Source organism: Hypomesus transpacificus, chromosome 6 (assembly GCF_021917145.1).
Source record: "Hypomesus transpacificus isolate Combined female chromosome 6, fHypTra1, whole genome shotgun sequence".
In the NCBI taxonomy this organism is placed as follows: domain Eukaryota; kingdom Metazoa; phylum Chordata; class Actinopteri; order Osmeriformes; family Osmeridae; genus Hypomesus; species Hypomesus transpacificus.
This window is the reverse complement of record NC_061065.1, coordinates 2,761,343-2,787,645: the sequence shown is the minus strand read 5'-3', so window position 1 is coordinate 2,787,645 and position 26,303 is coordinate 2,761,343. Positions and strand designations below refer to the sequence as shown.

At 41.1% G+C, this 26,303-nt stretch overlaps 1 protein-coding gene and 1 long non-coding RNA gene across 2 annotated transcripts in view; one reads left to right on the top strand and one right to left on the bottom strand.

Annotated features, from left to right (window-relative positions):
• The window catches only part of kcnk3a (potassium channel, subfamily K, member 3a), a 54,014-nt gene that overhangs the window by 4,693 nt on the left and 23,018 nt on the right, over nt 1-26,303 (bottom strand). The gene's annotated exons all lie outside the window — the stretch shown is intronic.
• On the top strand, nt 4,943-5,476 carry LOC124468787. The gene is made up of 2 exons (XR_006956226.1): nt 4,943-5,003; nt 5,203-5,476. It is a non-coding gene; the product is annotated as an uncharacterized LOC124468787 (long non-coding RNA).

Sequence of the window (26,303 nt, the reverse complement as noted above, 5' to 3'; positions counted from 1 at the left end):
AGTCTGTTGGATTCCACAGACAACTGTCTACAACCAACACAAAATGTGTTATTTATTGATCCAAAAATGAAGCATGAAGAGTGAAAATTGTTGCAATGCTGGCAAATTTTAAATACTTTTTGAAACAGATTTAGAAGCTCTAAGCGTTTCAGTCAGCACTCTAGGCTCTCCACATACACACCCATGTAAATCTCAGAACTATTTCAAAAACTCATGGAACATAATCAGTGATATTGAACAAAGTTGAATGGATATCAAAAAGCTGAAAAAATATATAATGTTTAGAGTTTTGTCAACATTTTAAAGTTTAAATGGTGGCTGTAGCTAAAATATTGAGGAAGAAGAAGGATTTGGAGGTTGAAGAAGTTTAAGATTTGAAAAAGAACTCCATTGGAAAACCATGTAAAAATATTTTGAATATTGATTTATATTAATTCAAACATAAGAGGTAGAAAGCTGAAAAGTCGCGGCAGTCAAAGCCTGAAACTGATGATTTTTTTGATAGTTGAACGGTTTTAATAGCTGAAGATTTGAAGGTGCTGAAGAGTGTCACGGAAGAAATATAAGAAGTTGAATAAAGATTCCACGAACAGTACTTTGAATGGTGAAACAGTATTCCAACAATAAACCCGTTTGTGCTCTTTTCCCCCCCATTGCCCACAAAGAATCGATAAGAGAATCAATAAGGAATCAAATTGATAAGCGGAAATTGATAAGGAATCGGAATTGTTAAAATCTTTTCTCATCCCTAATCCTCACACAAACTATCAAAATCACGGTTTGATCGGTACAGCCAATCAAAATGTGCGGCAAAGCCGGCAAACAGGAAGTTGGGTCGTATCCCAGCAAATCTTTGATGGATTCAAAGCTGCATTTACTCACAATCCTGTTCTGAGGATGTCTAAAATGTTTTTCGTTCATTTTACCTGCTTAACCGGCTCGGACACCTCATTGCTGCTTGCAGCTATATTTTATAGTGAGTTGTTCTCTTTGGATTTGCATGGATGGATCACTGATGAAATGTAGCTCTTACAGTCTTTTACAATCGCTATGACAATTTTTTCAATACTTTTAACAAGTTTCCTAAACTCTTGACAGTTAGCACAACATCCGTCTGTGTTGGCTATACAATTGACACATTTCTTGTTGCTTTGACACAAAAATGCATAGAGTAAACACAAATGTATAATGCTGAACTTCTTTTACACACAAGCTCAACCAAGACCAACACAATCTTTTTTTACTGCCCAATTTACCAATGCTTTGTCAGAACAGACAACATCTTGTTCAAAACCTAACTTATTGGCTAAAGTCAAAGTGAACAGCTGTTCATATTGTGAATTGAAACACAAATATATCCCTTGTATTTTATTCCATTGCTGCTGAGAAACAGCTGTTTGAAGTTATGCAAATACAGTAAATCACAGATGATTCCCAACTAGGAAACACTCAAATGTATAGGTTCTTTCAATCGCATGACCATATGGTATATAAAGAGGACCTCTTTGGGCTGATCTTGTGTGGAAAAAGAACAATATAGAGCAACACAAAGAAAGTAAGAATAATACCTGCACGAGGGAGAGGAAGACAAGTACTCTATGACAGCATATGGATCTATGATCCATATACTGCGAGACCTGACACATATATAAAATAATGTAGTTTCTGTAATTCCATCTGATGTTAGTGTTTTTATGACATTGTGCTATGATTGACTAAATGCTCCTGTTAAAAGAGAACGTGTGTTAGTGTTTTGGTAGACATTGTGTATTGTTTAGTGTATTTTTGTGTTATGAAAATTAGTGTTTGAGTTTAGTTTACAATGTGTAATTTTGAGCATGAAATTAACCGTTTTGCCAATTGTCTGTCGTAGGTGTGTTGGTGCGTTAAGAGCAGTGTTGGTCAAGTTACTTGGAAATAGTAATTAGTTACTGATTACTTCTCCAAGAACGTAATCCAGTTACTTTACTGACCTACTTATTTTCATTTTAATGACTTTACTTGGTTACTTTTCAAAAACATGATGCACACCCTGAATATGCTATAAAGCAATAGACCTTTCAGCCTAATTCTATTCTTTCTGCATATTCCATCATACAACATTGAATCAAATGAAACAGTCTCTTTTTCAACACTTGTTTTATTAGTTTCAATCTTTAATGCATATGACTTAATGCTGTTTGTACCAGTTACACACTGCTGTTGCAAGCCTAAAACACTTTTAGCCATTCTACTTATCAGTGATTAGAGTAGTGCAAGTGAAGTACACAGAGAAAGTGCAATTATACGATAAATTCACCAGTACACAAGACCGATGGTGCAGACTGATGAAAATATAATTTATTTTTCTCCATATCTGAAAAAAACTATAAGAAAATGTCATACATCATCTCTCCGCCTTGCTGGATCTGGCCAGAGGATTTCATCCACATGACAGGCAATATCCTCATTGGCAAAGGAATGTGGGAAAAACCGTCTGGAATGTTGAATCCATCCTTGTACTGCCGCAGCGTCAATTTGGTCACAGGCCTTCTCCATATCCTGAATGAGGGGTACCTGAGCCTGGGGCCGGAGATCGTATACCTTCCACCGCCATGCCAAGAAAAACTCATCGATTGGGTTAAGAAACGGAGAGTATGGTGGAAGGTAAAGATTTGTGAACTGTGGATGGTGTTGAAACCAGTTCTGGACCAGAGCAGAGTGGTGGAATGACACATTGTCCCAGACAACAGTGAATTGCATCTGGTGCATGTGGTTAACTGAAGTGATGATGTTTTGCAATCTGTCCAAAAAGGATGTGAACTGTGTTACTGTATAAGGGCCATTGGCATGACGGAGGACGACCCCATTCTGGGTGATGGCAGCACAAAGGGTGATGTTACCCCCACGTTGCCCCGGGACATTGACGATAGCTCTGTGGCCAGTGATATTTCTGTCTCTCCTTCTAACTTTAGTGAGGTTAAACCCGCCTCATCTATATATATAAATTCCTGAGGAATTGCCTCAGCATCCATCTGTAAAACTTTGTAAAATACAGTGAAAGACAAGATTGTGTAGTTCAGCATAGATTTAGTATATGGTACATTTACATGTAAAAAGGTATGCAACATTAGAGTGCTAAAGTGAACAATACACACCTCCATGCGTGCCAGAGTAGAAAGAGAGACCTGATTGACATCATGGAAAATGGCATGGTCGCCAATAATGTTGGCTTGGATTTCTCTGAGCTTTCTTGCGTTATTGGCCAGAACCATGTTACAGTAACAATCTGTCTTTCTTGCTGTTGGTTGAATATGGCACCCATTCTCCTTGTCGTGCTAGACCCTCAATCCTATGTAGAACAAAATACATGTAACCTATAGTGCTGTCAGTTAAACGCGTTATTAACGGCGTTAACGCAAACCCAAATTAACGTTTAACATTTAACGTTTAACAAATTAACATTATCGTTTTTTTCACATTCTGTTGCAACAACCACTGACGTTAGAAAAACTACAATACCACACCGGATCTAGCTATACCGGAAACAAAACAACAGGCACGCCACACACACTTGTTTGGGCTTGCGAGCCGGCTAAAGAGTTGTAGCAGAGCCCGTTTACGGATATTAGACATTCTCTGGTAGTAGGCTAACGTTACGTTTTGAGTTGATTGCCAGCGCCAGACGCCGAAATGGATGCCAATAAGATTCTGAATGGAAAATTTACTTTTAAAAGGTTGCCAAATGGTTCCATTGACAAGACCAAAGTGATCAATGTGTTCTGTCGTTGTGAACTGTGCCATCATCGCAGCACGTCCAGGGGGCTGTTGCACAAAAGTAGAATAAAGAAATCCAGGATAACTGAAAAAGCGCAGCTGGATTTAGTGTGATCCGCTCATCGCGGCTTATTCGGTTGCACGTTTGCCAAACCAGGATGAGAAGGTGAAGCTATGTCAATCCATAGTTGGGATAAGTGCACCTTCACGGATTTCTTAAATAGACCATGGTATCGATCACAGATTGACTGATGCAGAAATGGAGAAGACGCGTGCAGCATATTTTTCACCCGCTATAAGCAGCAACTAATTACGGAAATTAAAGCATAGTGAAGCATAAAAAATGTAAAAAAGGAAATACAGCTGCTGTTATTAGACAGAGAGAAAAGCCTGGCAGACAATCGTGGACCAACTGAAAGCGTAATAATTGAAAAATATCTAGGCTACTTACTAAGAAAGTTGTACACTGTAATTGCTTTATGTATTGGTTGTATTGTTGTATCTGTGTTTATGTGCTAAATGTGCTGGTTTTACTGTAAAGTGTCTTTGAGTAGCCTACCATGTAAAGCACTATGTAAATAACATGTATTATTATTTATCCCACTTTGCCTTAAAAGTGAGCAGAGGGAATTAATTTTCCTTGGGAAATTTCCCCTAAAGACTAGGCCTAATTTCAAACCCTTATTCACAATGTAAGAATATGTTTTACAACCATACACAAATCTCTATAAGCGGTGTCTGATTCTAAATGTATTTCTACAATTAATGTTCATACAGAACAAACATGACTGGATAAAAAGGATCCTGGCAACAAGTCAATATAAAATATAAAAACATTTTGCAGGCTGGTAAGTGCCTTAACAGTTTGTAAATGGTATGTGGAAATTACTTACAAGATGCCTGCTACATATTCTGCTACAGTCTGGTGGCAGGAGAGTAACTGTGTCGCTGGACAAACAAGGCCTGCAAGTACCTTGTATGAAGAGGGCAGTTTTTGCAGGTGGTCAGTAGCTGTCCCACCTTGAATCCCTTCCATCACAGGCCTTCCTTGGTTTAAAACACAGTTACTCTCCTGCCACCAGACAAAGATCCAGTGAGTATTATTCATTAAAAGCACATGGCTTGGTACATCCTGTCAGCACAAATTATATTCAATATGGCAGGGGGAAGGAACTTCTGTAGTATAGGAAGGGGCTTCTGCAGCTGATGATGAGGAGACTGTGTCACTGTACTCCAGAAGGCCTGAGGTATCATGTAAATCGTATGGAAATGCATATTTAGCCCATAATGGATGAGAAGTCATTTCAGATCAGTTTATTCTTTGCTCCAGAAGGGCAATTTGTATGCAGCAAGAAGGCATCACATGAGAATATACAACTCAAACCACACAACAATTAACACAATAAAAGTCAGTTATATAGCACTCATAATATATATTTGTAACAGGATCCAGACGCAGTAGGCTACAGCCTGACAGCCAGCCTGGCAACATAGTAAGTATGGGCTAAAGGAAATCTAAATCATGCACAATTCCTGCTGTGCTAATCAATGGGTGGTTTATAGAATTCACAAACTGTCAGATGTTTCTACTCAACATCTGAAAAAGCTAATTGAGCTGGCAGATGCACAGATTGCTGTCAGTAAAAGTCTCCAGGATCTAGACCTTGGTATTGAAATCAAGAAGAAAACACTGAGGAAACTGTATCTGGAGATAAAGAAACTAGAAAAATACGTGACTTCAATCCACACTTATGCATATCTGTAAAACAATGTATTAACCTCTCATGTCTGAAAGCACGTCTCAATATCAATGCTTCGTCATCCAAAACTTAGTTCAGAAATGGGCATGCCATGGTGCAGTAAGAAACACAGGTGAATGGGACTCTATACACTGCTCAAAAAAATTAAGGGAACACTAACACATCCTAAATCTGAATGAATGAAATAATCTCATTAAATAGGCTACTTTTTTCTTTACATAGTTGAATGTGCTGACAACAAAATCACACAAAAATGATCAATTATCAATGGAATCAAAGAAAAAGTATTTTATAAAATTATTTTATTTATTCAGATCTAGGATGTGTTAATTTAGTCTTCCCTTAATTTTTTTGAGCAGTGTAGGCTATATCGCCTTCATTACTGACTTCATTGAAATCACAGTTGCAACTTCATCAACCATTTCTAAACAACTGCAATAGTAGGGTTTAAATTAAACTCGTGACAGCAATAGTGACAAATAATGCATGTTAATAAAAAATACATAAGAACACATTCAGAAGACAGCGGAATAACTGTTAAAAAGTTTATTTCGGATATGAGCGGCAGCTGATTTAACACGAGACTCCAGAATTAATCTTAGCCTGGCTGTTAGCCTGCTCGGGAGCAGGCTAGCTGCAAAGAATAAATCTCCATGGTTACTTGGCTGGGTTTAATTCAACCTGCTTTCGTGCAACTAACTCAAAGCTAAATTCATCCAGGATAATTTGAATATCCCGACTTAATCCCTTATCCTGGTTTCGTGCAATAGCCCTCTGGAGTCTAAAATACCATGTTGATGGCCAAGCACACAGCTGATGCAAATTCTCCGCCCGCTCGTCAAAGCCAGGCGATTGCAATGTCGTTTTCAATTTAAAAAAACATTTGCACGAACCAATCCGAACCACTTTTCCATGTTGATAAGAGCATTAAAATTTGAAAAAAGAATGGATGAAAAAGAAATCAAGGGACATTTAGAATAGATAAAAATGTGCAATTACATTTGCATTTACATTACATTTGGTCATTTAGCAGACGCTCTTATCCAGAGCGACTTACAGTAAGTACAGGGATATTCCCCCCGAGGCAAGTAGGGTGAAGTGCCTTGCCCAAGGACACAACGTCATTTTGGCGGGGCGGGGAATCGATCCGGCAACCTTCTGATTACTAGCCCGACTCCCTCACCGCTCAGCCATCTGACTCCCGCGATTAAATGGGATTAATCGCGAGTTAACTATGAAATTAATGCGATTAATCGCGATTAAATATTTTAATCGTTTGACAGCTCTACTGTAAAATGTCTCCCTCTGATTCCTTCCATTTTGGTTGAAGATAAGTGAACTCACCTGCTGCATTTTTATGATGCTTATACCTGATTGGTGTGTCTACAATTAAGCAATCATGTGTCTGCGCACCTGATGGCTGGCTTTAACCAATTGCCACATAGGTGTGGTAATTTGACTGTCAGTGCTTTGGAATTGCAAGGAAGTGACATCTTGATATACTTCTGTGTCTAATGCATACAAGTGTGTTTAATGTTTTTCAAATCACTTGTGTGTATTGTTTCGCAAAAAAGTGTGATGTTGACATGTGCTCATAGTGGTGCAAATCTGAGCCGTTGTTTTGCTCCTTGAGTGAAGGTTTTGATAATTGTGCAATACTTTTGATTTTAGTGTTTATCCAATCGTAAAAAACTGTAAACACTGCATGGTCCTGCTCGCTCCCGCACTCCATAGAGGGAAGTGCACAGGTACGGGCTATTGTTCCCCGGGCAACAGCCCGTTTGCCCTGATTGGCTGATCTGCTCCTCTGAAGAAAGAGCCTAAATAAACTTTTTTTTTAGGGCTGCATCAATACGATAAGCCCATCATTAGTCAGGTTAAATACAATTAAAATGGGATATCATCCAGTTCTGTGTTAATTCATTTTTCCACCATAACGTCAGCGTTGCCCTATGCCCCCAGTCACATGACATTGTTTGTATTAACACTCCGGTACACTGTGAGTGAAGCTTGAGAGTGAAGTAATGTTGGTACTTCCAAGTATTAAACGCTGCATGGTCCTGCTCGCTCCCGCACTCCATACAGGGAAGTGCACAGGTACGGGCTATTGTTCCCCGGGCAACAGCCCGTTTGCCCTGACACTGTGAGTGAAGCTTGAGAGGGAAAACCCTTCCACTGTAACGTGACTTTTTGAAATAATGGACAAAATGACAAATGCCCTGTGAATAGTAAAAAAATTAGTGGTGGGCCGTTATCGGCGTTAACGTGCTGCATTAACGTGAGACTCTTATCGGGTGATAAAAAAAATATCGCCGTTAATCTATTCTCAAAGTTGGGTTGGGAGCTGGGTCTATACTACGCAAGCTATGATGACTTTCACCATATTTTAGCGCAGGTGTATACCTAGGCAAATTGCACTGTAGGCGACGAGAAGTAGCCTTCGAACCTGTGTGTATGCCTTGTGTAGGGAGTCAGGTGGCTGAGCGGTTAAGGAATGGACTAGTAATCCGAAGGTCACCAGTTCGATTCCTGGCTGAGCCAAAATGACGTTGTGTCCTTTGGCAAGGCACTTCACCCTACTTGCCTCGGGGGAATGTCCCTGTACTTACTGTAAGTCACTCTGGATAAGAGCATCTGCTAAATAACTAAATGTAAATGTATGAAATTACCACATCAAACGTGATGTGCTAACATGGATGCAGCTATGAAGCCGCTGGGTTTGCTTCAGGGAAAATTTATTTTAAGGCCGAATCCCAATACTACCCCTTACCCCTATCACTTAGTTTACCCCTAGCCCTCAAAACTGAGGGGTAAGGGCTACATATCCCTAAGAAATGGGACGCCACTGTGTTACAAGTACGTCATCTAGCACGTATCGATTTCTCCAAAGCAAGTAGTGTTATGTACTGATATCAAACGAAATTCGCTGCTAATGGAGTTTACTTAAAACTGTAGATATGCTAGTCAGAGATATGCGGGACTGTTGTGCAAATCAGCACTGTAACATTAGCATAGCAAACTAGCGATATTTAGAAACGTTTCAATTAGGAAAATGGTTGCAAATATATATGTACAGGACTGTGTTTAGCACAAAACAATACTGTCATCATTTTTTTATCAATTAATTAAGCCGAAAATGAACCGTCCTCCGCTGCATGTTGGATGGTTGCTTCTGCGGAGTCCATTATCAGGTGATAATGTACACCTTGAAGGGCATTATCCCGCTTATACCATGGCCAACCATTTATTTTTTTACAAAAATTTATTCATGTTTTCATGCATTTTGCAATAGAAATCAAACGTTTTCCAATGTTAGCCAAGTCAGATATGTCTAATCCGCTCAGCTCATAGAACCAACACCGGTTTCCTTTGGCTGAGCTATTAGCCCAAAAACTAACGTTATGCTAGCAAGATTCAAAGGCAATGACAATGTGTACGGTTGACAAACAGTACTGTCAGGGTGGAATGAAGAGCACAGTCGCAGATGCAGTTTAGAGTTTTTAATGGTTCTGATTTACTTCAATCACGTAAAGTAGTCAGTCACGACCACACACTGGGTCAAATAATAATTGAGGCAAAGGCAAACTTAAAGTCCATCAAGACGGTTGGTTCAAGGGTAATCCACAATCAAGGTCAAGGCACAGTCCAGGGTCAAGGTACACAGAGCAGCCAGCACAATTGAGGTTTCCAGGTAGGGCAATACAAAGGGGAGGTCAGACACGAGCGGGGTTCAATACCATGAAACAAAAGAGAGCCCAAGTGAACAGTCCAAATCGTAATCCAAAATCCACAGTCGGGGCAAGCAGGGTCCAGCACAGGTAAAGAGTTTCCGTAAAAAGTTTCCAAGTGAGCTAACGCCCGTAGCACGCAAACCATGAATGAGCACTGACAAACAATTCAGGGTTCCTTTTAAACATGGCCGTTCACTTCCTCACAGCTGAGCCGGCCTTGCTCTGACTCCTTAGTGCCCTCTGCTGTCCTGGAGGGCATACTGTGTGTTGAGTCGTGACAAGTACATATAATTTTACAGTATGTTTGACATGAAGACTAGCTATCTAACCAGCCATGTCACTGTCCCAAAATCAATATCAAGATTATCACAAAGTATCGGCCATATACTAGTACTACTAAGGTACAGTACGGTACAGCCTGTGTAACGAGTTGAATAGCAAATGGATGTGAGATGACCTTATCAAAGTTGACATATTCTCCAAACAGTAATTGTAATTTGACAGTATGCTTAACAACAAGACTAGCCAGCTATCGAGCCATGTCATTGTCCCCAAATCACGAAACAAAACTTACGAAGAAATGTTTTCATGTTAGAGCAATAGTCCCTCCAAATGTCTGTGCACGTCCCTGCCATGTTATCTCTTGCTGATGTACACACGTACTAATGTTGCACCACTTATTCGTGACTGTCATGAGACACTCTTACAAACTTACTTTACTCGTTACTTGAAAAAATAAATCGGATTACAGTAACGCGTTACTTCTAACGCGTTTACAACAGCATCCTAAACTTTTTACCGAGTGTAGGAAAAAAGTTGAGGAAGAGACTTATTTTGCTACTACTACGGATCTGTGGTCTATCGTCTTAATTATCGTTATCGAATGGAAATACAAATATCTATATCGATAATTTTTTTACCCATATCGCGCAGCCCTTCTCAAATCTAATACGTGATTGTCTTGACTGAAATATATTTTTGTTAAAACAGACAGAGTGTAACAGAAATAGCAACCTCTGTGGGCCACTGCAGGCCAACCAAACTGGCTGTGAATCGCCCTAAATAAACAAAACTCCATTAGCTTAGAACACAACTCCATGGTTTGGGAAATGGGCCATCATACTACAATACAAACATTCTCTTTATTTTCCTTCAGTCTGCTCAGTTACAGTAGAACCACTGCTAAAGCATCATTTATTTCAATGTTCCCCTCCATCAATTGCATTAAAACAAGGATTTATCCCTGTGGGCCATTTTAATTAGGCCAAATATGCAGCAGATAAAAATACAAGGCATTGCTATCTCAATCCTACCAATTGCATTATGTTTGTGTGTGTATGTATGTGTTTTTACTCATGCACCTTTTGCCAATGAAGTCGTACCCATACCTGACTAGTGCCCTCATATGCAACATCCCAGACGAGACTTGTCTTTCCACCTGCCCTAGCAATTGCAGGCCAGCCTAGAACCAGCTCTTCAGAAAACCATGGCATGTGGAAGAGGGCCCAACTCTTTCAACGTAATTGTTTTGTGGACTGATTGAATATCAAGGGCTCTGGCTTTATTGTCACCAGTAAATTGTGTGGTTAAGACATCTGTCTGTGTGCTGGTGAACAAGCTTGTCACTCTGCCTCCAAAACAAGTCATTACAAGTGATGCATCTCTTCTTGAAAGACAGAACTGTCAAGGCTTTGGGTGGGTTCTCAGAAGCGAACACATGTTTACTTCTGGAACCACATTTGCTATTTTTGGTTTTATCTGGAGTACATTGGCAGAATTTATTGCCCGGTTCTCTGGCATCTGAATTTCATTCTGATTTGGTTTATATGATATAAACATCCTCCTACTGCACTGGTAAATAGAGAGAAGTATTTAGGATCTTCACTGTATGTTTATCACTCCCTTTTAAGATGTTATTGTAGACTAGAGTAGCACTTTAATGATCCTGGGGCAAAATAGCACTGTTACAGTAGCAGAAGTTGTTAATTAATTGAATTAAATCAGCAATATATACAAATATATAAATCTACAATACAGTATACACCTGTGCAATTACCAGTTGCCTTTAGCATTTCTAGTAACACCGTGTCCTAACTGGATGCGATGCGAGCGACGGGACGCGAGCAACGCAAATAAAAGTAGTTTGATTCCCTTGTTTTCTGTTGGAATGTCCTAACTGGACGCAAGCAATGCTACCAAATCTCAAGTAGGCCTAACGGTGCGTTCACACTGCAGCGTTTTTTACTGCTCTGCACTGCTGGCCTTCCCACAGTGCACCACCCTCGGGGGCGTGTCTGACAGATTAATTCAGAGCTTTAGTTCTCTTAAATCACTGTTGTAGTTTGTATAATGTTATGGCAAATGTGCAGACAAATACACACATTATGCAAAAATCCAATAATCTTTCTAGATCTGACATGATCTTATCTACAGCACACAATAGGTTATTTTTTTCCACACTTTTTTTAGGCCGAGTGAAATATTAAATGCTACCGGCACTCTATGTAACGGGTCTTGTGCCGGCTGGAAAAAAAGATACATCAGACATAAATGTTGACATGTGTAACCTTTTATTATATTACTTGAAATCTCTGCAAATCAATCGCTAGATTATGACTTGCCACTACACATTCACTGTATGGATAGCGAGTGGCTGCCAGCCAGCATTTCAGCGTTGAATGTCAATCGTGTGCCGGGTGAGCTAGTTGGACTATGCAGGTAGCACAGAAGAAAGTTACGTAATTTGAAGAAACTGAATTAAAGTACAAAATACACACCAGGGACGCCGACAACCTCAGCAACCCTGCGCCAGGAATCATTTTTTTTGTTTACGTCTCTGTAATCGAACATAGACGTATCATACAATACTGGGTATGAAGACACACATACGATGAGTTGCTCTTCCATCTTGAAATTGTCAAACCTAGAAATGTTTACCATGACCAACAGTTGCTACATTACAAGAAACAAGAAACCAACCCGATTGGCCATCGCTGGAGTTTTCACGCTCCTCATTTACATAAAGTTGAGAAAATCCAACTTTCGATGCACCGCTCGCCTTCCCACAATGCCCTGCGCGAGCGTCGACACCCCGCTAGCCTTCCCACAATGCCCTGCGCGAGCGTCAACGCCTGGTTGCATTGAAAATGAATTGGAAGCCGACGCCCCGCTCTGCCCGCCCCGCTACAGTGTGAACGCACCGTAAGTCTGTTTATTTTGGCAGTTGTTGTTTTTTTCAAATAGAAGTGGGCAGGTTTATTGTTAACTTTTAATGGACGTTGTGCTGTTTTAGCAAACGTTAGCTGACGTGTGGTAGGCTATTAGCTATCATTAACGTTAGCTCTTGTTTGCGCTAACATCTGCCAAAATAGCGTAAAGTCCATTAAAGGTTAACAATAAACCTGCCCGCTTCTATGAAAAAAAAACAACTGCAAGAGTAAACAGACTTACTTGATATTTGGTGGCTTCAAGTTAATTTGTAGTGATGTGTCGTTCGTAAACAATTAACCTAACGCTAGTTCATTTTGAACGAATCCTTACAAGGACTCGGGAGAAACGAGTCCTCTCAAAGAATGATTTGTTAATCTCGTGGCCGCGCATCGGGACTGTTGCATAGGCTCGTCCAAGTAAACAGAAATGATTCGTTCATTTCCGACTCGGTCTTCCTACGAGTCTTTGGATCATTTTTCACGTGACCTGCATATCCTCTGAACTTGTAGCTAGAGGAAACGAACGATTCGTTCATTTCCCGACTCGGTCTTTCTACGAGTCTTTGGATGATTTTTCACGTGACCTGCATTGTATTTTTAGTAGAGGAAACAGTTTCCTCATTCCCTTTCGCGTGGCCGCTGTTTTAGTAAGACGTGAATGATATTAACTCAAGTCATCATACTATCTGGTTTTGTTATTTTCACTGTACATTCACACTTACAGTTTAGTGCCGTGTAATTGTTTGCTGTGATAATTAAATGTTATTGTGATAATACATGACCAAAGCATACAAACTATCATCATACTTTATTTTAATGCAGGAATTTCTTTTGAAATTGTATCTGCTGGTGCACATGTCATGCACTAACCTACATGAGAATATGATACGTGTTTGCAGTGGACGTTCACGTCTATGCACAAAAGTCACTTGACCCCAATACCTTTAAATAGCTTGACCAAGTGATCGGGCAAAACTAGCCTGGCTAACGGAGGTCCAAACAGTGCAACAGGGACACAGTCTCACTCAGATGGCCAGTTTTAAACAAATCACAAAAATAATCGGACCAGCTGGCTAAAAGCAGAATTCCCATATCTCTTGAAAGCTGCCCTGCTCGACTTTTTATATGTAGAATTGACTGTAAAACTGTAAAATGATGAACTTTGTGATATGACGTGAAGACATGGCTGCCGTCCGACTACCTGGCAACATTCTTACTCAAATTTCAAGACTTTCGACCCAAATCAAAATTCTGATGTGACAGATCAATGAGGAATCGATTTCTCTCTTAAAGGCTGTCCTTCTCAACCTTTTTGGCCTTTTGAATCTAACTATTTGTATGATCTGTGTGGTCCTTTTGCCTTTTTAAATGCTATCCTTTCCCGGTTTTCTGCAACCACATTGCGCGCGCATCCCGAATGTTTAAAAATAAATAATTGGGTTATAAAATAATAACCCGACTGATCTACGTCACATTGACCTATCTACATCAGATCACAGACGGTTGCATTCTGTTGCTCAGCTGGTACGATGCAAAGACAAAGTAATTAATACATAAAACACTCAGAGACTGCAGGTAAGTGTGTTCAGATATCTGCAAATGATTTAGCTTGCAGGGCTCTCAAGTTTTGAAGACATGCAAGAGTGACATTCTCTTCCACCCCCGTCAGGGGGTCAAAATTAATTAATTAATTGCTTTTTACCCGACATCTTTGAAAGGCATCAATGATTAATGCATCCATGGCCAGGATATATTAATAAAATATGACATTATTTTCAAGGTCAAAGGAATCGGGCCTATGTGCATCCCGCACTGGGTTCGATCCTGCCATCTCTGACATCCCAAGCGCCGCCACTACCAACTACGCCAACGAAAAACTAGATAACCGTTGATGCGGGTGGCGTCTTAGTTACCTGACCAGTGAGTTTCACCGATACCGGCTAAATCTATGAACTACTTGTTCTGAGCAGGTGTTGTCAGTGAACAGGCTGTAAAACTGTTGGTTAAGAGACTCGTGAAAAACTGATGCTAATTATCTGGGAAACATTTTTTTAAAGGAGTCAAGTTGTCATTGTTTGTGTCAAACAAGTTGTGAATTTGTTGTAACATTAAAACAGGAGATCATGACCTGTGCTCAAAGTGATGCTCGAGATCCAGCGGTTTGCTTTGTAGGTGAACAAAACTTTCGGAAGACGTAGCAGAATCACTAAAAATTACAGGATATGCTTTTTTTCCATTGGTTGTTGCATTAAATCTTACCCAGATACAATGGTGCTATTTTCCGATTGGCTATTGTATAGACCCTTTCTTTTTTTTTGATTGGCTGATAAGTGGCAGGTTTGACGAAGGAGACGCGCTTGACTGCCGGTTCCATAGTGAGAGTGGGGCGGCCAAAGGAATTTTGGTTGGGTGCTGCGGCATATTAAATATGTTATAAATATTTGTTTTCGGCGTGAGAAATACAATGTGTGGCGGGAGGGCGTGACTAAAGACCGAAATGAGTGACTGTCACTCTATGCGTGACACTTGAGAGCCCTGAGCTCGTGTTGCCGTTGTTGCTAAATTCAATTAATTTGAGGGGCGGAGATTCAGCTCCTTCAGGCGACAGCCTCCCCAGTCTCAAGCAGAGAAGACTGCTGATTTTCTTGCGATTTCAAAGCCTAATTTAACGAACTTGTCTGTGTTTTTTTCATTCAAATTTGGATGGGTAGTTAACAACACATTCTTCTGTGGTGTGATGAACTTAAAACTCATTTTCAATTCCACTTTACAGGATCTTGAAAACCAGTGACATTAGGTATGTTTGACTTCATGCAGCGCCGGTATCACCTACTGCCCCGACTTGAAGCAGTGAATTCCATCGGCTGCTTCAAGTCAGCCGGCTGCAGACGGCTGTCGGTCGTGTTGAAAGCTCTGTAGCACATGAACCACCTTACTATGACTTCATGAGCTACATTCCAACAGAAAACGGCAATCGAACTGCTTTTAGTTACGCCGCTCGCGTCCCGTCGCTCGCGTCGCATCCAGTTAGGACACACTGTAAGTGAAAATTATTTCCTCATTCACTGTTCTTTTGAGGAGAAGCTCCTAAATCTCGTCTTCACATTTATTCATGCTGTTCAATGCTAGTTTATAGAGAAGGAATAAAGAAATAAGAGAGGGAAAAGTCTCAAAACACTCAATTTCAATTCAGTCTCATTTGGTGGGAATGTTAGAATTGTGGTTGGAAAATGTTTGGATTGTGTGTCTTGACAAACCAGATCATCTGAGACAGTCAACATCCTCATCTGACAGACGTTTTACTGCCACCTAATCCTTCAGCTCTGGCGGTCCCAGTCCTGTCCTGCAGGCCTCATATGACACACTCTGCATTGACACTCCCTCCTGTAATCCCTACAGGGTAATACAAGGAGATGATGGTTGAATTACATCAACCGGTTTGGTTCAACTGATGAATTCAGGTATGACCTTGGCGGTGGCTCTCAAGAGCACCAGCATTACCAGCCTCTTTCTAAAGATTGTGTGTGGCATTTTTCACCCCCCACCTCAAGGCAGCTCATGTTTCTCCTTTAAGCCACTTCAAGCTCCTGTAACATTATGCCTTACAAAGACCACACATCCCACTTGATACCAGCTTCCAATATGCACAATTTAACCACTCCGAGTGCAGCTTGTCCGTCAGACTGTTGTTTACAATGCCCAAGCTCTCTGCTCTTCCCTCCATCCCTCCATCCCGGTCACAGTCGTTGAATGTGCTGCTTACACCTTAGCACCAACTGGATAACATAGTGTTATGAATATTGCATACAAATCCTCTGGGACATCAACCCAACAGCCTGAGTAAACACATATTGTCTTTGTAAAAGTACACCAGCGATGGTATTTGGGTACTGTGGGTAGTCATTAGAGCAGTCCCAGCCTAGTCAGTTCAATCGAATTCCAGCTCAGTCTATTCTGTTCCAGCTCAGCCTGCCCAGCATAGTCGAGTCTATTCTATTCCAACCCGTCCTGGTCCAGTCTATTTTATTCTATTCCAGCCCAGTTTATTCAGTCACAATCACTATCACAGTCACATCCCCATCTTCATCATCAGTCCCAGCCCCAGTTTCAGTTCTCAGGTACACATTGAAGCAGGGCTGGATCATAGTACAGTCAGGAGCTGTCATCAGCATGCAGCTCGCTCAGTAAGACAGAGGAGGGACAGGAGTGACAGCGGGCCAACTCGTCACAGGCAGCAGGCCTAGCTGGAGGGAGCAGAGCTGGAATTCCCCTTGCGTGAGCCTGGGACTTCTAGAGGTCCATTGTGACAAGCTTGTCCTGCCTCCCCTCCACTTCTCACTCTCTCGTCCTCCTCCTCTCTCCCCATGGTGACTTTGTCATCGTGCGTCAGAATGGATGTCTCCCATGCTCTGCTGGGCATGCAAGGTCTGCCCCTACGGCCCACTCCAACTGTCCAAATGGGTTATCATCCCAGGGTCTGTAGCTGGACCACCTCAGTAGCAGGTACAGCAAAGAGACAATTGTCTATGGAAAGGTTAATGTAATGATATGAACATTTAATGATTTGGCTATGTTCAGTTAAGCCTATGACCATCAGCTATGCGCATGCGCAGAGCGTTGCTAGAGGTTAACTCACAAAGTCGCATGTTTCATGTTGTAAGCCCGTTGCATACTATATATACTGATATATAAAGAACATTCATTTCTAAGTATTGGTTTGTTTATTAAAGAACCCACGATACAAATAAAACATGGTGTCAGAAGATGGTCTTGGAGAGAGAGCACAACTTTGCTGAGCACGAGCCACGTGAGTGAGAAGCTAGCGAGTGGATTAGCGTTGACTCTGCCAGAGGACATCGTTAGCCTGCTTTCCGAGGTAGAAGAAGGACTAAACAAAGTGAATATGCAAGCGTTACAACCACCACCCAATCTACAGCTGACAGGTAATGTGGCTGAGAATTGGAGAAGATTTAAGCAACGGTTTCAGTTGTATTTATCAGCAGTTGGCGCCGACGAGAAGAATGCTAAAACTAAAGCATCAGTGTTCTTGCATGTTGTGGGTGAGGAAGCACTCGAAGTTTATAATAACTTTCAGTTCACTGAAGAAGCAGACAAGATGGAGTTGGATAAAATACTGGAAAAGTTTGAGGCGTACTGTATTCCGAAAACAAATGTCACGTTTGAGAGACACAGATTTTTCACGTGTTCAGAAGACGGGAGAAACGATTGATCAATATGTGACCGAACTGAGGAACTGAAGTAAGACGTGCGAATTCGGAGGGATAACTGACAAAAATAAAGGACTGATAAAGGACAGACTTGTGTGCGGGATTCCGGATAATGGTGTATGGGAAAGGCTGTTGAGAGAACAAGATTTGAACCTGGAAAAAGCGATTGGAATGTGTAGAGCAGCGGAGACTGTGAAAACGCAAGCTAAGGAACTTTTCAGTGAGAGCTGCAATGTGGATGCAGTCTAGAGAGATGCACGCAGTGCGTTCAAGAAGAGGAGCGGCCCCGACGCAAAAGATGAAACTACACGGGCGCATAGAGACAAACAGGGAAAGAAATGTGGACGATGTGGTACACAACATCCTCCTACAAGATGTCCAGCATTTGGTAAAATATGTCACAACTGCAATAAAAAGAACCATTATGCACGAAATTGTACCGACCAAGCAGAGCGGAGGAAAGTCCATACAGTGGATGAGAGTGACTCAGAGGAAGTTTATGTGGATGTAGTCACAGAGCAGAATGGAGATAAAAAGAACTGGATACTGATATTACAAGTGAATAATACACACATCGCAATGAAATTGGACACTGGAGCTCAAGCAAATGTAATATCAGAGACTGTGTTCAACAAAATTCGACCGAGACCTAAACTACATGCAACGAAAGTGAAAGTAAGTGGATGCTCAGGAGCAGCAATACATGTAAAAGGAAAATGCATAGTTAAAGTGACACACAAGTACAGAGAACATACACTGGAATTCATTGTGGTACCAAAAGATGTACAGACCATATTAGGATTATCGGCTTGTGAGAGACTGAACCTTGTTAAGAGAGTGCTGGTAGTAGACAGTGACCAGGAAATGGATTATGATGAACTCATGAGAGAGTACAGTGACCTGTTCAAGGGCCTAGGATGCCTGCCTGGTGAGCACACAATCAGAGTGGACAAGAACGTGCCGCCAGTCATCAATCCATGTTGGAAAGTGCCATTTGCTCTTCGAAAACCACTGAAAGAGGAGTTGGACAGAATGGAAGGACTTAATGTGATTGAAAAAATTGTCGAACCGACTGACTGGGTGAGTTCGCTAGTCATACTGAATAAAAAGAACGGAAAACCAAGAGTTTGCATGGACCCAAGGAATTTGAACAGAGCAATTAAGAGAGAACATTTTAAACTTCCCATCAGAGAGGAAATTATGTCACAGTTTGCAAACGCCAAATACTTCAGCAAGTTAGATGCATCTTCCAGATTTTGGCAGATGAAGCTGGACACTGCAAGTTCAAAGCTGTGCACGTTCAACAGTCCGTTTGGAAGATATCGATTCCTTAGATTACCTTTTGGTATAGCGTCAGCACCCGAGGTGTATCATAAGACAATTCACATGATCTATGAGCATCTGGACGGAGTGGACACATCGATGGATGATATCATTGTATGGGGAAGTACCAAGGCTGAACATGATGAGAGACTGAGAAATGTACTGGAGGCAACAAGGAAAGCATATCTTAGGTTGAACAAAGAGAAATGCCAGCTTGGGGTGAGTGAACTGACGTTTGTTGGGGACATTCTGAGTAGCAAAGGAATTAGACCAGATCCCAGAAAAGTGTCAGCCATTGAGAACATGCCAAGGCCGCAATGTAAGAAGGATGTACGGAGGTTTAATGGAATGGTTAACTACATGGCGAAGTTCATACCCCACCTTTCAGAACACATGGCACCCCTTAGACAACTAACAGAAAAGAGAACAGAATGGGAATGGAACCACGAACATGAAAAGTCATGGAGAGACTTAAAGACACAGCTCACATTGGAACCGGTGCTGAGGTTCTATGACCCAGCGAAGCCCATCAAAATCTCGCCTGATGCATCACAGAGCGGACTTGGAGCTGTTTTGTTGCAAAAGTATGAAGATTGGCAACCAGTTGCATATGCATCACGTTCAATGAGGGATGCAGAGACGCGCTATGCACAAATAGAAAAAGAGCTGCTGAGCATAACATGCCTGTGAACATTTTCATCAATTTGTGTCAGGACAGGACATATCTGTTGAAACAGACCATAAGCCACTGATTGCATTGTTTCAAAAGCCACTGAATGACTGCCCGCTAAGGATCCAACGAATGATGATCCGGCTGCAACGCTACAAATTGACTGTGATGTATACGCCAGGGAAGCTTATGTACACTGCAGACACATTGTCAAGAGCCGTAGATCCAAAAGAGCCAGCGAACGGCGCTATGTCAGATGATGTGGACATGGTAACAAGCGCAATGCCGGTGGCAGACGTGAGAATGAAACAAATAAGATCAGAGACTAGCAAGGATGAAACTCTGAAAGGGTTGCGTCAAGTCATCATAGATGGATGGCCTAGCACTAAGCAAGGTTGTTCACCTGATATAACAGAGTACTGGAACTGCAGAGCAGAGTTGTCGGTAGTGGAAGACATCATCTACAAGGGTAGCAAGATTGTAATCCCAAAAAGTTTGCGAAAATAAATGCTCAAAAAGATACAGGCAGGGCGTCTTGGGATTGAAAAGTGTAGGAAAAGGGCACGCAAAGTAATGTACTGGCCGCGTATCAATCAAGATGTGGCAAATGAGGTGTCGACCTGCTTAACATGCCTGAAATATCAAGCAAGCAATCCTGCCGAGCCGCTACTGCCTCACCCGGTGACCGACAGGCCATACATGAAGGTGGGCGCAGATCTTTTTGTTTGTGCTGGGAAAGACTATGTTGTAGTGACTGATTACTATTCGCTGTGTCCAGAGGTATGTAGACTGAGCTCCACGACAGCAGAGGCCGTAATAACAGCCATGAAGGCTGTGTTTTCCAGACATGGCGTGCCAAGTGAAGTGTTTACGGATAATTGACCACAGTTTTCCAATGCAAGCTTTAGACGGTTTGCGGAAGAGTGGAATATTGTGCACACAACATCGAGTCCTCACTACCCACAGTCTAATGGGTTAGTGAAGAAATCTGTTCAGACGGTGAAGAGACTGCTGTACAAAGCTAAGGATGATGGGCCAGACTTTTACCAGAGCTTGATGGTATACCGCACAACACCACTTGAGTGTGGCATGTCACCAGCGCACCTCCTCATGGGACGTAGGCTGAGATCAAACCTGCCCATTCAAGAAAGTCTGCTGAAATCGAGGGAGGGGGAGAAGGTAAAGAGGTTCAAGGAACAACAAAAGGCGAAGAAGTAGTTCTATTACGACAGAGGAACACAGAACCTACCTGAGCTGCACACTGGTGACCATGTCAGGCTGAAAGACAAAAGTAATACATGGACACAGAAAGCCACGATCCTCAATGAAATTCAACCAAGGTCGTACAACATACAGACAGAAAATGGCGCTGTGCTAAGAAGGAATCGCCGAGATATCATGGCACCAGCTAAAGCAGATCAGAGGACTGATGATGCTGCTGATCAACCAACAGGTGGTTGCTGTACAGGAACCACCTGTTACAAGACCCTCTAGGGATGTGAAGCCACCTAAGAGACTGATTGAGCAGATTTCGATAATCCTTGTTTAGTAGTAAAGTTATGAGTGCTGTCTTGAGTAAGGAATACTTTTATGTTAAGAAAGGGAGATGTAATGATATGAACATTTAATGATTTGGCTATGTTCAGTTAAGCCTATGACCATCAGCTAGATGGCGCATGCGCAGAGCGTTGCTAGAGGTTAACTCACGAAGTTGCATGTTTCATGTTGTAAGCCCGTTGCATACTATATATCAGGGGTACTCAATTAGAAACTCAAAAGGTCCACTCACCAAATTTCCATTCAGTCGAGGGTCCGGAACGGACCATGGTTTACTTTTCTTGCTCTTACCTCTCCCATTGACTCCCATTCAAAATTGACTTATGTTTAGGCACAGTGCCCGTAGCCTGGCTGCCAGCCCAACTTCTCCCCGCCCAAAAGAAATTTGTTCGGGAAATTGGGTCTGGAGGGTCTCGTATTGGGGACCAACTACAGAAAACCAGAATCTGGGCGAACCAATGAAATTGCCAGGGCGGGCTTTATACGATGATGGACAGATGATCAACAGTAACGTAATCACCCACGTCACAAAAGAGCGCTTAAGTTGAATTCGTTTTGAACAAACATGGCTACCGCTGGAGATCTGGGATGTTGTGATTCTGCCATCGAGTCTGTTTTAGAAGACATCGACAGCGCATTAATTTTGAAAGAGGAACAGAGAGACGCAATCAAGGCATTTGTCGATGGAAAATATGTTTTTGCCGTCCTTCCTACGGGATTCGGTAAAAGTTTAATTTATCAGCCGGCCCCGATGGAGTTGTAATCCTAAACGGAGAACTTCGTATATGCATTGCCCTTTATTGTTTCACTCAAAAAGGTTGACCGTGTGAACAAGTACTCTCCCTACCCTTAAATTAATTTTACAACACCGGCAAAAATCGTTTGTATTCATTCTTCAAGCATACTTCAAGTCTGCTTGTAGTTTAGTTCTGTTGACAACAACTATGCGGTGCTTAACATACGTCACATACTCTGTTGCTCTGATTGGTTGTAGATCTATCCAATTGAGCGAAGAGGCATTTGTTTTCCAGGCTCGTTTGAAACACGCCCTGTAGTCAAAGCCCAACGGAGAGTTCTCAGACTCATATTCTGACTAGAATTATGAGTATGACAATGTCAGGCTACAGTGCCCGTGCCCCTGGGCATCTTTCTCCCATAGACTAGAGTTCGGGGGGTACTTTTGTTTAGTGTCTATGCTTTGTGTCATAGTGACGTTTCACGTTAGCTCTACCACTTTTGACAAGGGCAAACATGTCATTGCAGATTAAACACGCGATTTTTCGGAATCAACTTTTCGCTGGGTTTTGTCACACCATTATTTTTGCTAAGGAAGAACAGGTAGGCTAGCTACCATTAGCAAATCGATTAGCCTGCGTTGTTGCGAATGACAAACACAACCTGCGTGACCCACAGAGGTTGCGGCCAACGTTGAGTGAGTGAGTTGTCATGGTGATTGCTATTACAGCTCCTGATTGGATCTTTGGATTGGACACAGAAGATAGAAACCACATCTAGTAGAAAAACCATAGACATAATAAATAGCGTACAGGCTATAAAAATGTGCCGGTTAAAATGGAAACGTTCCTTCAAAATGAATCAACTCCATTGGCTAAAAATATATCGGCTAAAGGTCCGGGTCCGGATAGGAAGCCGCCTGGGTCCGGACTCGGACCGCGGTCCGCCATTTAGTGACCCCTGCTATATATACTGATATATAAGAACATTCTCTTCTAAGTATTGGTTAGTTTATTAAAGAACCCACGATACAAATAAAACAGTTAAAGTGGGACCCAACCCTTTAACCAGCAGTGTGATTGAAAAAAAATTCAATGTGATGCCTTCCACTAGCCGCGATGATTGGGTTTGTGGATATTTGTTTCATTACCTGTGGCCAACATGAAGGACTGGATACAATGATCTAGTCATATTTTGAAAAGGGAAAGTAGTGAGTAAACCTTCACAAGCAAAAAGGTAATTTAATCTGAAATGAACTCTATCTCTGTATGGTACTGCAGAAAAGCACATCAAAGACGGCTTTGCAAGCCACAGCTGATTGTCACGCAAAACAATTCCCACAATTACCATGTGAAAGAAAATGGCAATGAAAACCGCAAAAAAACCTTATGAAAGCAATCTGGCCCTTCAAAAGACTCATTAGGACGATGAGTAACGAGGGGAGAGGACTTCATAAATGTCACACCACACAGATGTGCAAACCCCCCCAAAATATCTCTTACGGTTTCTAAGAAATTCAATGACAATAATTTACTCTCTACATAGACTATCCTTGACGTTTTTTCTAGTTTTAAAGGTGCTTGCCATCTAAGTTTTCCCACTGTTGTAGCTTTTATAGCCCCAGACCTTGCCTAAACCTTGCCCCACTGAACCCTGGGATTTGCTGAATTACGCAATCCCTCCATCTAAGTCTAATTTCTTTTCTAAACTTTTAATCCTTCACATTAATTTTAATGGGACTGTGCTCAGTTTGGTTCAGTATTGAGCAACATTAACCTTCATTCGGATTTTCGCAATGAAATTCCCCATATTCTTAAAATGCCGCTCCTCAAAACTGAAGCAGCACAGTAATGTAAACAATAGAAACCTTTCTGTGGACTGTCTGGTGTTGGGTTGTCTGTCCACAGATAAGAGTGTGGTCTCCTAACTACTACGCCTGCTTCAGAGGCATCATTTGATGCGTCTAACCATCTTGATTACGCTGATTAATTGGGTTGAGATAAAAAGAGTCTTTGAAAATACATCAAAGCATGGCATAATGTGCCTGTTAGGGCCCCAGCTCCCTGTCATTCTATTACATTTCCATTGATTACCAAGCACATTTTGTTCTAACCAAAGAGACGAGGAACATGGGCCATTTATCAACTCTGGAACACAAAATCACACATAATAGAACAAGGATTCTCAAAGGGGTGTTTGCCTGTTTGTGGATCGCTATATCCATGCATCAAGAAAATGACCAAGGAGGCTAAAGTGGTAGGAATACTGTGATGCAGCTGGTGATTATAATGTTGTAGCACATTTGCAATGTGCAGTTTTTAACATCATTCAACACATATTTTTATGTGACTAAATTTTCTGATCAACACTGAAAGTATACACTTTATATTGTCGTTCTGTTAGCTAGCCAGCATTTCAATCCATAAAGAAAAACACTTGGAAAGCAGCTGATTTATATGCCAGCAGTCAGCACTGCTAACTTGGCCATATTGGTTATAAAAGTGAATTTGCTTTTAATTAACAGCAAGCAAAGGGGCGGGACATAAAGCATTTGATAGAGCTGTCCTCATTGAACTGCAGTGTTTTATGTTTTATAAAACATTGTAATTTCCTGAAATTTTTTAAATGACCCTAAAACGTAACCTGTAAAGGTTTATGCCTGATATTGAGCTGTGGAACGGTGCTGGCAGCCTGGCACAACCAAGACACACACACTTCCCTCTACTTGATTTTGCACTTGCTTCAATGAACGTGACTGAGAACAGGCCACATGTTAACAATAACATATCTGGTTAAATAGTTTTCAAAGTGGCCCAATTGTGTTTCAATAAGACGGAAACTTGTATGTCTGCTACTTTATTGACAGCTCAGGTCTGACTGTTTGCTCTCATGTGTCCAATCACAATGCTCCAAGCACGAGGACAGCTCCATGTAATGGGTTATGTCCAGCCCCTTTGCATTTAAATTGAAATGTGTCACATAATTTAAATGAAATGTGTATTTCTTTTGAAATACATGCAACTTCAAATCACTTGAGATTTCTAATTATTTATTATTAATTATGGCACATTTAATCCTCCATAGATGGTCAGACTATAGGCTGTCCATTACCAAACTGCAAAGCCACCAAGCTGCAACAAGACTGTAACAGTGCCATAGGATGGGGCCATGACAGCGGTCATGGACACTGGGTTCCAACCCTGGCTGATGTCATCAGACATCTGAATCCCTGGAGACACTTGACTGGCCATGTTCCAAGTCAGCAGCTGCACAAGTGAGGCTGAACAAGTCATTAAAGTAGTGGTGGACTGGAGGTCCAGTACTCTGCTGTGCCTGCTCTGTCCCTTACGGAAGGAAAATATATTGCAGTATATTGGAAAATATCATGTGATATAGGCAATATATGTCCATATATGGGATGTAATATTTATATTGTACGGAAATACATGGGATAATATATTGAGGATAAATATATTACTAATATATTATGAACTATAATATATATGCATGTAATATATTGCAATATATTGCAGAATACAGCAATGATTGCCGTTTTCCATATATTGCAACATATTCAACATGAATATATAATATATGTGTTTATATATCCCAAAATATATGCAATTTTACAGCTATAAAAACCACCATAATGTATTCCGATTTATATGGGAAAATGTATTGGTAATATATGTAAAGATATAGTGTCACATGTATGTTTAATATATGGTAGAATAAATTTGAATGATATGTAAAAAATATAGCTGCAAGCAGCAATGGCGAATTCCTCCTTCAAAATGTAAAAATATTGTAAAATTGACATAATAGATAGTTACACCGGGATTACCCAGAAAACCAAAAACTGTTTTGTAAAAAAAAAAAAAAATGCCTATGAACCTGGAACCTTTCGTTTACCAGCCCAACCTCTCATCCAATTGAGCCATTCCAAGATCTAGAATTTGCAATGTTCAGTTACTGAATAATAAAACAAGACATTTCTCCTATGGCAATCATGGTCACATTTGGTCCAAGCTCAAACAGCTCAAATTCAGCCATATTTTCACATATTAAGGTGAAACTTTGCAGGGTACTTCAGGCGGAAGTCACCTTAAAGCCTATTCCTGACGGGGGAATCCTAATTATATGGAAAGATATACATGAAATAAATGTACAGATATGTGTTCAATATATTGTGGAATATATTTTAAATATAGGTAAAATTATATGGAAAAATAATTGAAATATATAATGACAATGATCGCTTCCAGCAAACTTCTTTTGAATTAGCCATTTCCCCCTAAATAAATGTCAATCTTACGGTATTTACGTTTTTGGGG